The sequence below is a fragment of the Apteryx rowi genome, unplaced genomic scaffold (assembly GCF_003343035.1).
Source record: "Apteryx rowi isolate R43461 unplaced genomic scaffold, aptRow1 scaffold_111, whole genome shotgun sequence".
In the NCBI taxonomy this organism is placed as follows: domain Eukaryota; kingdom Metazoa; phylum Chordata; class Aves; order Apterygiformes; family Apterygidae; genus Apteryx; species Apteryx rowi.
Window position 1 is genome coordinate 683,824 of NW_020447320.1, and position 15,304 is coordinate 699,127.

Below are 15,304 nucleotides of genomic sequence, written 5' to 3' on the forward strand. Positions count from 1 at the left end.
ACTGAATGTTCCTGGAATCAACCCCAGTTTGGGGCTGGGCTTGTTTTTTGTATTGATTGGTATTTGTCATTTGAAAATATTTGTGTTGTAATAATTTGGCTTTAGCAGAATGTGAGTTAATAAAACTACAGCTTGGCATTGTTTGGTTACACGAATGACTGAAAAAATAAATAGCTCATGTGATGTCAGAGTCCTGGACTTAGCAATAAAACTTCTGATTGATTTTAAAAGGAGCAGGATCCGAACCTTACAAATGTGCTTGCTCTTTCAGCAAGCACAGTTTGGGTGATATCCTCTTCACACTGCTTTTATTTGTAGTTTTCATGACGTTTTTAGGGTTGGTGTGCCATTTGGTCTGGTGTCTCAGAAGGCATAGCAGAAACTGCAAGTGGAGGAAGTTTATATTAAAATTTCACTCAAATCATAGCAGGCAGCATCAGGTTGATCTACTGCGATTTTTAAAATTTGTTGGTTATGGTAAAATTAAATGGTGTGTCACTGTTTATTACAGATGTGTAATTTTTATTGGAAATAGTATCTGCAATTGTTCTCTGTAGCTCTTTGTACTTGCCTTTTGGTTTACAGCAGCAGTGATCTTTAGGTCACAGCTGACAGGGCAGATTTTTTACAAGAATAACATAATTAGTGTTCAGACCATATATGAGTGCTTGTATCAGGTGACACAGAGTTAAAATTCCATTTGCAAAAGCTATATTATGTTGTATTGCTGGTTTCTATACTGTAAACATGCTTCTTTCTTCCAGGCAATGAGCGATTGAATATGTTGCCTGCTTGTACTTGATGTAACTGTGAATTAAGGCCTTCAGATTTTTTCTGAACAGTAGTTTTGCCAGCAATGCTTAGAAAGAGATACCGATATATAAAGAGAATCCGTTAGTTTTCAGGTTTCTGGTTGTACAGAAAAAATGTACACTTTTAAAGTAAAAGCTAACCTTTAAAAACATGACATAGAGACATTTCACATGCGTGAGACAGAATTCCTTCTAGATACAGTTTGTCCACTTCATTAAATGTAGACAGTAGAGTAGGCTATTTTAGAAACTGCCCTTGAAGATTTTGCTCTTTTTTCACTGCTGATGAACAAGAAGCAGTGGTTCCCCAAAAGAGATACGAAAAATGTTATTTCATAGTTTGTTCATCATCCTATATACATACATATATATATACACACTTGTGTGTGTATATATATATATATATATATATATATATATATGCATCCTTGCTCAAAGAATCAGCCTGCAAGAAACAGTTATATTTCTAGAGGTTCAAATGTTTGTGTAGATGCCTGCGTTTTGCCAGGTAATAGACCACTCTCTTATTTTCAGCTCAGTGGTATTATCCTTAGTGCGGTTATATGCAGCTTGTGTTTGCAAAATAAGAATTCATGTCCAAAAGCAGGCAAAGTTGCTCATGCGTTTCCAGAGACTGAAGACTTTTCCTATTACCAGCAAAAAAGAACAGGGCTGATGCTTGTTTCCCAGTGCATGCTGGGATAGTACTTCAAAATGTAAATTTAGATTAAACAATCAAACTTGCTTATGTTTTCTGTCATAGAATAAGGCCAAATATATCTGTGCTTTAATGGCTTTGAATATGAATGCTTGGAATTGGGGATATATTTGGTCGAGTGACTGCATAAATGAAAAATCATGGATATGCAAGCTTTTCCTTTCATTCCTCATGTGAACCTTTCCTAAACTTTTTATAGTATATGTCAGCCAATAAAGAAGTAATGTGATACATTAGAGTAGAAGAATCTAGTCAGTATTTTGGGCTGGAACTGTGTTGTGTTAGGTTTCACAGGCTTTGGTGAAGCTTGCATTCTCATTATTGAAGAGTTTGCATATGATAAGCCAAATTTTGCTTGCCTTAATCAGCGAATCATCCCACTGATTTCAGTTAGTCAGCTCCCCTGATTAACTCTAGCAAGATTTTGGCACATTGAGGATTTTTCTGGTTATCAAAAGCAGCAGCCTTAATATGACGCAGCATTGGATTCCAGTTCACAAAGGACAGGAAGAATGGACACGATAATACTTGGGTGTCTCAGCAGTGCTATTAGTAAGTGTTTAAGATGTGAAAGTGGGAACCTGGAAACCATGCCACCACATACTCAAATACAGACGTGGATTTAATACAGCTCATTTATAACTGGTGATTGCTTAGAGGCACAGTGGACAAAATCCTTAATGTAAGAGGAAAAAGTGTAGGCTGTCACTTTCAGTTCCAGACTTTAATTTCAATTGTATGAGCAGGAGCAGCTGCATGTTGCTATCAGGCATATGAAGTTTTTAGTGCTAAAAAGGCAGCTGGACTGGAAATACCCCAGAAGTACATATCCATTTGTCTGGTTAACTTCAGCACTTAGACTATCAATCAGGTCAGCCTAAAGAAAAATGAATGACATCAGTCAAAACAATAGGATATCTCTGTGCAGTGATTAGCTCCGTGTAGTACAAAAACTTAAATAATTTGTTCTTTGAAAATGTGATGATTGATTGGCTTCCATTAGGCTTGGATTTTAAAACATTCCATGAACTCTCAGATAAAATGGCACTAAAATGTTATTGCAATAACCAAATAAATCATATCAGACTATAGTGTATATAAGTACTTTAAAACATTATAGATACTAGAATTCTGTGTATAATAAAAAGGTGAAGAATGTAATCCGTGAATTTTTTTATGCTCTCATCTCACACTGGCATTATCCTGGGCTGTTTTCTAGGATAATGTTCTTAAGGATATGAATTTTTTTTTATTATTATTTTCATACATTAAATATACATATGTACAAGTTATGTAGTTCTGGGTATGTTTGGTCAAAGGGAGGTATTTTAAAGCTATTGCTGTGTGGAATTTATCTGAGCTTTTGATACTGATAGTTTACCATTAATACAGAATTGAAGACCTTAAACTGTATCTGATCATATCTGACAGTTTTAATTTGATCTCAGCCTTGCAATCAGCTTCAAGCTGAGAAATACACAGTTACTCTTTAAACATGGTGCTTTTTTCAGTTTCAGAGGTTTGTGGTTCTTTTCATAGTCCTGTAGTTCTGGCCAAAGAATCTCTGACATTTAATAATGTTTTGCCTTGAATCTTGTGTAGAGGAATAAAAACAAAATCTTGCTCTGATGTGTAGGCTGGCAGTATGATTAACACTTGCAATTTATGATTGTTCTCCCAATACTTCACAGTTGTCTAATGACCCAGTTTCTGCAGGAAAATAATTCGGAGAGAATCATCTCTTACTTTAAAGCGAGCTGTAGTCCAAATGTGTACAAGAACAGCCTAAATACTGTGAGTCCTATGGGCTCATAAACCAGAAGGCATTGAAAACAGTCCCATCAAAAACATTTTATTATTTTAGGATTTTACTTACGAATTATGAGCATTGGTGTTGAGCTTAAACAATTGGTGGCACTGTAAATCTTCGGAGAATCAAAGGCAAACCTGTCTTTCAGCAACATGCACGTGATTGTCTTTAAAGTCAGTGAGAAGTGCATGGCGTTTATACTGTTTACCAGTGCTATTTCATAACTTGTTTTCTAATGAGAGAGAAAAATGAGCATATTCAAAGGTCTAGGTACCTTCCAAATAGTGTTTGAAGGGTTATGTGTGATTACATTGACTATTGTCCTCTAAACAATAATACTTGTGATCTGGGATATTGCTTCATACCAGAAGTACTAATAACAAATTATCACGTTTCTGCAGTGAATGGCAGACTTCAGTGAAAGTATCATGTTTGAGACTTAGTCTCATACTCCAGAACTGATGAATACTTTAGTTAGCTAGTGAGGAAGCCATGGCTAACATCTCAGGTTCATCTAGGTGTGTTTATAAAGTCGTTGTTATTAAAGAAACAGGTCAATTCAGTTTCTAAATCTCAAAAAAGGAAAGCTCAGATGGATGTTATGACTGTGTGTAAATACCTGATGGGAGGGAGTAAAAAAAGATGGAACCAAACTCCTCTCAGTGGTGCCCAGTGACAGGATGAGAGGCAACAGGCATACACTGAAATGCAGGAGATTCCACTTAAACATAAGAAACAAGTTCGTTATTGTGAGGGTGGGCAAACGCTGAAACAGATTGCCCAGAGAGGTTGTGGGGTCTCCCTCCTTGGAAATATTCAAAATCTGACTGGACAGGGTCCTGGACAACCTACTCTAGGTGACCTTGCTTGAGCAGGAGGGTTGGACTAAATGATTTCCAGTGGTGCCTTCCAGCCTCACCTCTCCTGTGATTCCATAATTCTAATGCAAAAATTCCGCAGAAGTGAGAACATCTTCAAGAAATGACTAATTACTAGTAGCATCACCAAAAATACATATTACTTTCCTCGTATCATAAAATCATATGCAACATTTATTATTAACTGATATCCACAAACTGTTATTCTAATTTAGGCTGTCTGAGATAGGTTTGCATTTTCATTTGTGCACTGGGGTTAGAATTTGTCCTAATATAAGGAGCAAGCACAAAAACTGTACCTTCAGATTAGGTTGAACTGGGATGTAATTGATGCATAGCCTCAACATTATACAAGGAAGAATTGTATCCTGAATTCATATTGTTCATTAAAAGGACTAGATGGAATGTGAGCTCCTGTTTTAGAGCATCAATTATTTGAATTTGGAAACAAATCTATACGTAATAAAAGCTAAAGGGTTTGGGTTTTTTAATCTTTGTTAATAAATTGTGTATGTGGAAAAATCTTTTAAGTTTCTAAATGTCAGTAAGATCAAACCTAGTCCTGGGCTGTGTTGAATTTCCTGATGATATCTGCTGATAATATCTATTGCTGCTTGCTTACTTTTTAATTTTTTTCGGTAGTTTATTTTGGGATTGGGTGCCTTGAAGGGAAACAACTAATTTGCTGTATTTATCCAGTGCCTCACTCAGCGAGGATGCTGTGTCACTGGATTCCAGAGTGCTGACTGTTACTGGCGTATCTTTACTGCCTTTGGATTAGGCAAAAAGTAAAGTTTGGCTCCTGACCAGAATTAGGTAGTGGAACTACTTCTAATGCCTTGATAATTGGGCTGTCTCCTACTTTTCACAACAAATTCTCAACTCCTCCTACTTTATAGCAAATTTTCACTCTGTATATATTACTTACAGCACTGTCGTGAAATGTGAATACAGTTATAAAGCAGTGCTCATTCTTAAGAGCATCAAGTAAAAACCTTGAGGATAATTGCACTTTAAACATATTCACAAGTGAAATTCGTTCTAGATTAATTTCCTTCGTTATTTAGTTCCCAGTCTAAAGTTTAGTATCGTGCCCATCTTGTTACCTACCTGCACATTACCTCTTAGCATTTGAACTGGGATGCTGGAGAGCCCTCAGCTGTGAAGATGGTATGTCCACTAGGAAGATGCCTGGACAGAAGTGCACTGGGCATGGGTACTGAGCTGGACAGTCCCTCTCTAAGGACCTGTAGTGTTTGTCATGCGTTTCTTGCTGCTTCTCTGTTATTAGGCTCTGTTTGCACATTCTTAATCCGTTCCAATGCAAAGTAAATAGCCTTGTGTTAACTACCTTCCATGTTGATTTTCTGGTAATCTCTTCTATTTTGAAAACGCAGAGGCAACTGAAGAATCCACTCCCACTCAGTTGGTAGTTATTTCCTTTCTACTAGCCATATGATAAATGACCTTTCAGTATAAGGTAAAGCAACTCAAACTGGCACTGAACCTAGTTTAACCTAACATGTTTTACCTTGTACTGGAACAGAGGAGGGTGGCCTATCTTAGCTTTACTGTACATCTGCAAAGAGGGAACAGTGAACAGCTGAAAGTCAAAAATAGCCTAAGTCTAAGCTCTTTTATGTAGCTGGAGTTGCTGAGGTATGACTCTGAAGAAGACTTCATGGGCTTTTGAATTTGTTTTTAGTTATCTCATTGGCTTCACCAGGCCTGGAAGTCAGCCCTGCAGTGGCTAACCCTTTGACATAAAGGATCATCTTTTAGAAACTTACTCCAGGACCACATTTTGCAATGCTCTTTCCAACATACAGTTAGAACTCAACAATAAGATTTCAATGCATGGCATCTTCAGGGCAGAGCAAAGTCCTGAGAGGTGCCTTAGTTAGGTATATATGCAGCTGTTTGTGGTTCCAGTTTACCACGTAATGCTTTCATCTGAAGTGTCACCCTTTGTTGCTTGGTCTGGATCCTGCTTCTTCAAACCAATGAATAACAGCCAACATGTGATTGCAGCACATAGAAAAAAAGTGCATTGAAATATGTCACTAGGTAAGGTATGATTCTCAGCAGTAACGCAAGGAACTTACGTGTCGGCCTAACACAGGAAGTCAGAGCACCTCTCTACACATTTACAGTACATTATTTATTGCTGTGTGCTGCTTGACTTCCTGCAGGCTACAGATAAGCTGTTACAGCTTTTTGCAACTTTTAACTGGCTTTAATATAAGATATTTAGACCCTGTTGGATATCTAAAACCACTCTACTTTACCTCAAAGCATTATCTCAACTTTTTGCTTCAACAGCAAAAACAATTTTGGGTTTATCATGTGGCTTGCTTCACTTACCAGATTAATGTCTTCTAGATACTGTGTATACGCAAAGAGAAAGTGTGGTTCTGTGACTTGTATACCTAAGTTTCCTGGTTTAGAGTCCAAAATCACCAAAGTTATCTACCTGTTTCTGGAACCTTTACCTGGGAAAATAGTTATCTGTTATTACTCAAAATAGCATCAGTTTAGCTGCCTACCCGGTAGGTGGTTTCAGCTCCTACTGAAATATCTGAAACTGCTGATAAATGCAAAGCTGCAGCCAGGAGGGATAGGCCCCTGCTATTTGCAGGTGACCTACTTCCATGTGAGAGACAGTGACTTACTGAAATAAAAATAAAAATAAATAAATAAAAGTTCATTTGCTAGCTTACTCAGTGGCCTGCAGAATGCTTTTGGGCAAATTGCTTTCTCTATCTTCATTTTCTTGTTGCAGTGATAAATTATACTGCCTAGAAATGGCTTTGCATGGGTGTGGGACAAGCCCTGTGGAAGACCTAGGTGGTGTTGCATGATGAAAGTGAAGGTTCAAGACCAGTCTTTTGTAAGAAATTTCAGAATCTTTTTACTCCTCTAGTGACAAAATGGCAAAGAATCAAAGCTGGAACAAACTGCAGATTCTTACTGCTAGCAAAATATTTTCCAGAAAGTTTCAGGAGGATAAGGGAGGACTAAGAAACACAAGGAAGTTTTTGCATTTTAGACTGTCTTATTGTCTATGTGCCTGATTCCAGGCCTGAGCTTATAGAGGTGCTCAGAATTTCAGCATAAAACTGTATGAGATTTGTCAGTAATTAGTATTTTAGCAAAACAGTTGGAATTATTGTTTTAAACTAAGGAAACCTACTGCCCTTCAAGGGCAAGTGTTTTATCTTCTATCTATACCAACCACAGACATTCCACACTTCCTTATGTAATCTTCTTTACGAAAGCACAATAATGCAATCCAGTGAGTTTACTTGCCCTGACCTGCTTAATCTGAGTAGGGAACCATACATAAGCATAATAATGGATTTCCACCTCTGGTTTCCTTATGTTACGTAGCAAGGGAATCTAACTAATTTCAAGGTAAAGCTGGAACCTGTTAGAGTATTGGGTAGGCTACTTTGCTCAGGAAAATAGGAGCTCTTTTATAGAACAGATGGGGAAAAACGATACCAGTGCTTACACATTTCCTCAAAACATCACATTCTGCTATAGCTTTACTTAGGTTAAAAAAAAGTTCAGCAGAGGATCCTGTTAATATTTTGCCTGAGACAGAGCAATGCTGTCTATACAAATTATATACTATATAAGATAATCGCAAATTGTACTGAAATTATTTTTAAGAGTAAAAAGAAAAATGCTGGCCAAGCTGTTGGGGAGACAGAAATCAAAGAAACAAGACAGCCTTGGGCAAGCCCTTGTGCATGCTTTCACATAAAAAAATTGCTTGGGATATCCACTGATATCGATCTGTTCAATTTCAGTCCTACAATTATTCCTTTGAGTTCTTTTCTTCCACTGAATGCAGCTTCACCAAACGTAGCAACTTGGCCTTGCTGTGAGTTCTCTGCTGCTGGAGAGGGGAAGATGCAGATTTTATATTGAATAGTAAATGTTTTATTGGGATACCTCATCACAATTTTGGGAAGAGTGTTAGACTAATATGTTATTAGGGGGTGTGCCGCAGCAGAGAGAGTACATGAAATGCATGATACATGGTAATCAATATAAGGCAGATAAATAATGATGTGTAGCACATTATTACTTGAAAGTAAGCACCCTTTGTAGAAATAATAGTGATGGGTACATCATTGCCTCTTAGTACTTCATGTGTTTCTTTATGGGATCTGCATTTCTTCTTTAAATGGTATGTAAATACCCTCTCCGTTACTGTATATCTACTGGAGGCTGTGTCTTAAAGCTACATAATAAACCACTTCTGCTTGGAATTAGCCAAATCTGTTCATAACAGATTACTATCAATAGCTTTTATAGAGGTCATTATCAGTTCCAATTGTCTGCCAAGCAGCATTAGGTTTAGTGTTTCCATCCGCCTAGTCATTTAGCACATGTCAAACTCAAAGTAACTGGTAATTTCTGCAATTAAGGCCACCATTATTGTTTCCTTTACTTAAAGGGGGAGTCCAAATTACATGGTTAAATGTAACCACCAGTTGTCCCCCACCTCCATCCTGCACACTTACGGCCTGTGCTGCAGAATAGTGTTAACCCTATGAGAATACACAATTAGTAAGATAACTGTAGATTAAGTTTGCTACTGTGAGCTCTAACCTTAAAAGATAATATCCTCTTGAAGGCATCTAATTTGAGGGGAATCTCAGTGAATGGTGAAAGGAATGACCTGCAATCTAAAAAACATATAAATGAAAGTTTAAAACTTCTGCTTAAAGTTATGCATATGCTCAACAATATACAAATAGGACAAAATAGTTGTATACAATCAGAACAAAACTTTTTTCTGGCTGTTGATACAAAGAGTTCAATTTCTTATTTGAAAGAATGAAGAAATCATTAATATGCTCAGTGGGAAACAAGGTAAGCTGAGGGAAAGCATTACAGGAAATTGATGAACAGGAAAAATAAACAAAAATTATCTGAGAATTTCTTGATCTGTTCTTACAGGACCTGATCCAAAGTCCATTCACAGTCACTAGGAGGAGTTCCTACTGACTGCTCCAGTAGGTTGGGTCTTAGTTCAGGGTCTTAATTCTTATGTTTGAGTGTTGATGTTAGATAAAACCTATATCACTATAAAGGTATTCATCTGAAATGAACTAGCTGATCCTCTCTCACACTGCGCAGTGAATGGGAATGGGGCTGAGAACAAGATAATGGATACTCCATTTTACACTGACTACCAATAATTAGAATGGGTATTTATATTTGCAGGTACTAATTTACTTTAGAGACTGATAACTTTGTAATAACTTCTAAAATAATTTGTCACTTTATTTCTCATCTTCAGGATGGAAGTCTAGCACAACAAACAATTACCTGGCACTAAGAGCCTAGTGTCAGCAATGCAAAGCTGCAGAGACTCCCAAGGGAAAGCAGGTAAATCGTTTCTGTTTGACAGTGGTGCCCTTCTCTTTATAAAATAGGACTAAGGAGGAAGGTGGTGTCACTCCCTCACTGCAACCTTTTCCTGCTTGTTGGTTTAAGCCAAGCTGTAACATTTAAATGTTGGTTTCTGTATTTGATTGAATGTGCCTTTATTGAGAGAAGCAATGCTCTCATATGAATGTGACACAGATTTTTTCCAAGGGAAAACAAACCTATTCAAGTCACTTAAAGAAATCTGTAAAAGCTACAGTGAATTTAATTTAATCTGTATGTTTAATCACATTTAAGGCACTTAAGGGATTTTGTTGATTTATATGTTTATTAACAAGGGTTCTTTTAGATCCTGATTCATGAATGTACAGCTCCTTCAAATTAAGAGTAATGTTACGTGTCTATTTTCCTCTCTTTTGGTCAAATCTAGTAATTCCTGGAATGGGCAACACAGTGTATGTAAACTGCTGAGGGGCCCACACCCTGCAGGGCTAGCAAACCGCTGGGTGGGTAGAACTGGGACACAGTGAAAAAGAGGAGGTGAACTGTTTTTACTCAGCTGAAACAGAGCTGTTTAAGGATGAGCCGTCTATTCCCTTTGGCCCTTGCCAATTTAGCCCTTGCATCCTGCTTTCCTTCTCTCCTGAAGCATCTGTCCCCTTGGGGGGCACTTCTTGTCCCTCCTTCCTTGAGGTGTTACAGAGCTATGAATCTAGGTAATGCTGCCTTTGACTGGGTGGATTTTTCACTGTGGAGATTTTTTTGAAGCACATAGATAATGTTGTCAGCTGAATTTAGATAATATTATTTATTTCACTGAGACACATGTATGTACACTTTAACCTACCATTAAAAGGGAAAAACCTAAAACCCTGTTACTTCCTGATTTTTGAAAATACATACTGGTTATGCCCTGCGATATGGCTGTCCAAAACAGGTATATTTCAAGGTATCTTAAGGATTTGATTCTAACATTAGCTCTTAAAGTTGTTCTGAAACAGCAGAAGGATATTTCTGCATTATTGGGCAGTCACTGGCTGCCTATGCGCAGTAACATGTATGCCTAACCAATGCCATGCTGCAATGCAGCCATCTTTTATGGAATTTCGTGGGCCTGAAATGGTCCCATGAATGTTTAGCATCCCCGATGATATGCAGGCTTTAACCAAATGTAGTTATTTTATCCCTCAATTTGATTTTTCACTGGCAGCTGTAGCTCATCCCCTGAATCCATCAGCAATATCAAAACATATAAGAGACTATCAGGCTCCAGCTGAAATGTGCAGGAAAAAAGGAGAGAAAACTGGAAGATCAGATTTATTCCTCAGAGAACTGTTGTTCATTTGAAATGGCGATGGCTTGATTGGCAGGTAGGACTCAGGACATCTTATGTGCCAAAGCACTTACGAATGTGCTGAATCACGTGCTGGAGTGGTCCCTATGACCCTGTTTGGGGTGGATGTGGGTACCCCACCAAAGGGCTTGTGCTCTGCGTGAGGGGCCATTGAGTAAAGCTGCTTACCCTAAATTGAGGAGTTCTTCCAGTGACCGGTGTAGGAATGGGAAAAAACTGCCCGTACGTAGAGGAGGGATGAATTCCAGTCCCCCTTGGATTGGTAAAAAAATCTGTCTTCAGAGCCAAGAGTTTGTCCGATGCGTTAAGATGCGCTAGCAGTCAACCGTACGAAGATCTAGGCCCAGGAGTGCCCCTGCCGGAGTGAACAAAGCTTTGCTGAGGGACTCGGTAGGAAGCACTCCCTTCCCTACCGCAACAGCTATGTAATTTCTCCCTTAAAACATTGTCACAGCTCTTTATCTTGGGGATAAATATTGATAAAGCTGCTCTGTCAAGCAGGTTCTGTAAGTGAACCGGCGTGGGAGGGGGCCGCGTGAGAGCCATCCAGGCCGTGACAAACTGCAGGCCTAGCAGTCCACTCAGGCACTTGTTACAAGCACATAAACACTTGCTGTTTCAAGATATGAGAGAAGGGCAGCAGCTGAAAACAAGCTAAATCAGAGGGTCTGTGCGACTCTGCTATTTATCAACTCCTAATTAACTGTTAATTTGCTGGTCTTTAGGTTCAAGCACAGCCCTAATTCATCACAGGCAGCAATGACAATGTCAAAGCTGGGGGGAAGGTACTCTACACAGCACTTTAGCACTCTTTTCATTAACAAAAAAACATTATGTGAAGCAATTCATATTGCTGTCTGAGGCAGAGATAAGACTGCATGTAAAATGCAGGAATATTTCAATGCAGCTTGCTCTAGACTGTAACGTGTATGTGAGCTGGCTGCTGACCTCCCTGCTGCCACCATTTTGGCGGCTGCTGAAGCACAGGCAGTGGGCTCTGTCTGACTGCGGTGCTTTTTGGAGGGAGCATTTCATTTACATCAGGCATTGCAAGACTGGAGCCAAGAAGGTAACAGCCTGCAAGGTCTCCTAGTAATGTTGAACTAGTTTCTGGTTGTACCGGGAATTAGCAACTAAAATAGTCCATAGGAATTGTTATAAAACATTTGTCCCTAGCAGAATGATTGTTATTTTTTATTCTTTACCCGTGCATAGAAAATGCTGTGGTCAATTTATTAGGGCTTTATTTTAAGTTTGGTTTGTATTCAGCTTTTGTATATACCAAAACAATCCTATCACATCATGTTTTAACACATCATCTCTTCAACAACTTAAGACTGCCCTTTCCAAAAATATTTCTTCTGAGATCTCACATAACCTAGTATGTCTCTGTTGTAGGGGCTTGATCCTTCAATACCTGCCTAATAAATTATTTAGGACTGTGAATAGCTCCATTTGGGTGATGAGTTCAATATTGTTGCTGGATTAGGCTCACAGACTTCTGCCTTGCACATGTTAATCCATATGAATAGTCCCATGGATTTACCAAGTGTATAAAGTTAAGAACATACATAAACATGAGGCTGTAAATGTTCATGGGAGGAAGCACAGTTTATGTTGTATCTATAACATTTGTGGCACTCTATAAACAGCTTTTAATACAAATACAGGCATGCCTCAGAGGTATTGCGGGTTCGGTTCCAGACCGCTGCAATAAAGCGAATATCGCAATAAAGCGAGTCACACAAATTTTTTGGTTTCTCAGTGCATATAAAAGTTACGTTTACACTATACTGTAGTCTATTARGTGTGCAAGAGCATTATGTCTAAAAACAATGTACATACCTTCATTAAAAAATACTTTATTGCTAAAAAATGCTAACCATCATCTGAGCCTTCAGTGAGTCATAATCTTTTTGCTGATGGAGGGTCCTGCCTCGATGTTGATGGCTGCTGACTGATCGGGGTGGTGGTTGCTGAAGGCTGGGGTGGCTGTGGCAATTTCTTAAAATAAGACAGCAATGAAGTTTGCCGCATCAATTGACTCTTCCTTTCGCGAAGGATTTCTCTGTAGCATGCAATGCTGTTTGATTGCATTTTACCCACAAGAGAACTTCTTTCAAAATTGGAGTCAACCCTCTCAAATCCCGCCGCTGCTTTATCAACTAAGTTTATGTAATACTCTAAATCCTTTGTTGTCATTTCAACAATGTTCACAGCATCTTCACCAGGAGCAGATTCCATCTCAAGAAACCACTTTCTTTGCTCACCCCTAAGAAGCAACTCCTCATCTGTTAAAATTTTATCATGAGGTTGCAGCAATTCAGTCACATCTTCAGGCTCCACTTCTAATTCTAGTTCTCTTGCTGTCAGCCTGTCCTTTGAAGCTTTGAAGCCAGGCATTCACTTCTCCTCTCTAGCTATCAAAGTCCTAGCTGCATCTTCTTCCAACAGAACGCTGTTTCATCTACTTTGAAACTCTGTTGTTTAGTGTAGCCACCTTCATCAATTCTCTTAGCTAGATCTTCTGGATAACTTGCTGCAGTTTCTACATCGGCACTTGCTGCTTCCCCTTGCACTTTTATGTTACGGCGACGGCTTCTTTCCTTAAACCTCATGAACCAACCTCTGCTAGCTTCAAACTTTTCTTCTGCAGCTTCCTCACCCCTCTCAGCCTTCATAGAATTGAAGAGAGTTAGGGCCTTGCTCTTCATTTGGCTTTGGCTTAAGGGAATGTTGTGGCTGGTTTGATCTTCTGTCCAGACCACTAAGACTTCCTCCATATCAGCAATAAGGCTGTTTCGCTTTCTTATCATTCGTGTGTTCACTGGAGTAGCACGCTGAATTTCCTTCAAGAACTTTTCCTTTGCCTTCACAAGCTTTYGGCCTGTCTCAGCTTTCGCCATGCCTTCCTCACTAAGCTTCATCATTTCTAGCTTTTGATTTAAAGCGAGAGACGTGCGACTCTTCCTTTCCCTTGAACACTTAGAGGCCATTGTAGGGTTATTAATTGCCCTAATTTCAATATTGTTGTGTCTCAGGGGATAGAGAGGCCCGAGGAGAGGGAGTGAGACGGGAGAACGGCTGGTCCGTGGAGCAGTCAGAACACACACAACATTTATCGATTAAGTTCACCGTCTTATGTGGGCGCAGCACATGGCGCCCCAAAACAATTACAATAGTAACATCAAAGATCACTGATCACAGATCACCATAACAGATATAACAATAATGGAAAAGCTTGAAATATTGTGAGAATTGCCAAAACGTGGCACAGAGACACGAAGTGAGCACATGCTGTTGGAAAAATGGTGCCGCTAGACTTGCTCGACGCAGGGTTGCCACAAACCTTCAATATGTAAAAACCGCAATATCTGCAAAGCGCAATAAAATGAGGTAGGTCTGTACATGTTTGTTTTTGTTATCAGGCTGTGTACTCTTGTTTCTCTCCAGTGCTGTGATCTATGCTGCCGTCCCAGAAACCAGCCATCACACATACTGCTAAAATTATCATTTTCACTCTTGTTATCAAAATATTTTAAAAGGAGCAGCAGAAGAAGGAAAATGTTTCACCCAGAGAGGCTAAGATGAGGAAAACTTTTAATATAGAGGCCTTGTAGAGAGCTCGTGACATTTACATACTTTGTGCCACTTCATATCCCCTTGTTGTAACACCTAGTTAATGTTTTCCCTTTATGGTCTTTCAGGCATGGAACACCTTATTAATGTCAAGCATCTTGCTCTCCTTGGCAAAGGCTGGCTGTTGCATGTTTAAATGAGCCCTCCCTTCTAGGGGATAATGATTTTGGTGGGTGCCTTGAATTAAAGTTAAGGGGAAAGTCATGCTAGTTATAGTTCTTTTTGTGCTCTGATACCAGAAAATGCTCTATTGTTTACACTGAAATTTGGCAGGATGCTAGAGTATTTATTACAATCTTGGGAACTGGGGTGTTTCTTAGCAAAACTGGCTGGTTTATTAGCACTTGAAAATCACCTGCTGCGCAACAGTAGCTTTTCACTGTGATTTCATTAAACTCATCTGCATTGAGAGGTGACCTGCAAATCCAACACCTCCCTTTTCTCTTTACAGACTCTTGGTTTTGGGAAAAATGCCTGAGTCCAAATCTTGTAGCTCAAGCTGATATTTGCTATTGGACTGGTTGAACCCAAATCTAAATGACCTGATCAAAAAGAATGTTATTTCTGGATCCATAGGATCAAAGACAAAATTGCTTGTTTCATTATAGGATTGATGGGGCTAATTTAGAAGGTAGGTGTTGATTCACAAATGCAGACAGACAAATGTAGGATGATTCTGTGATTTAC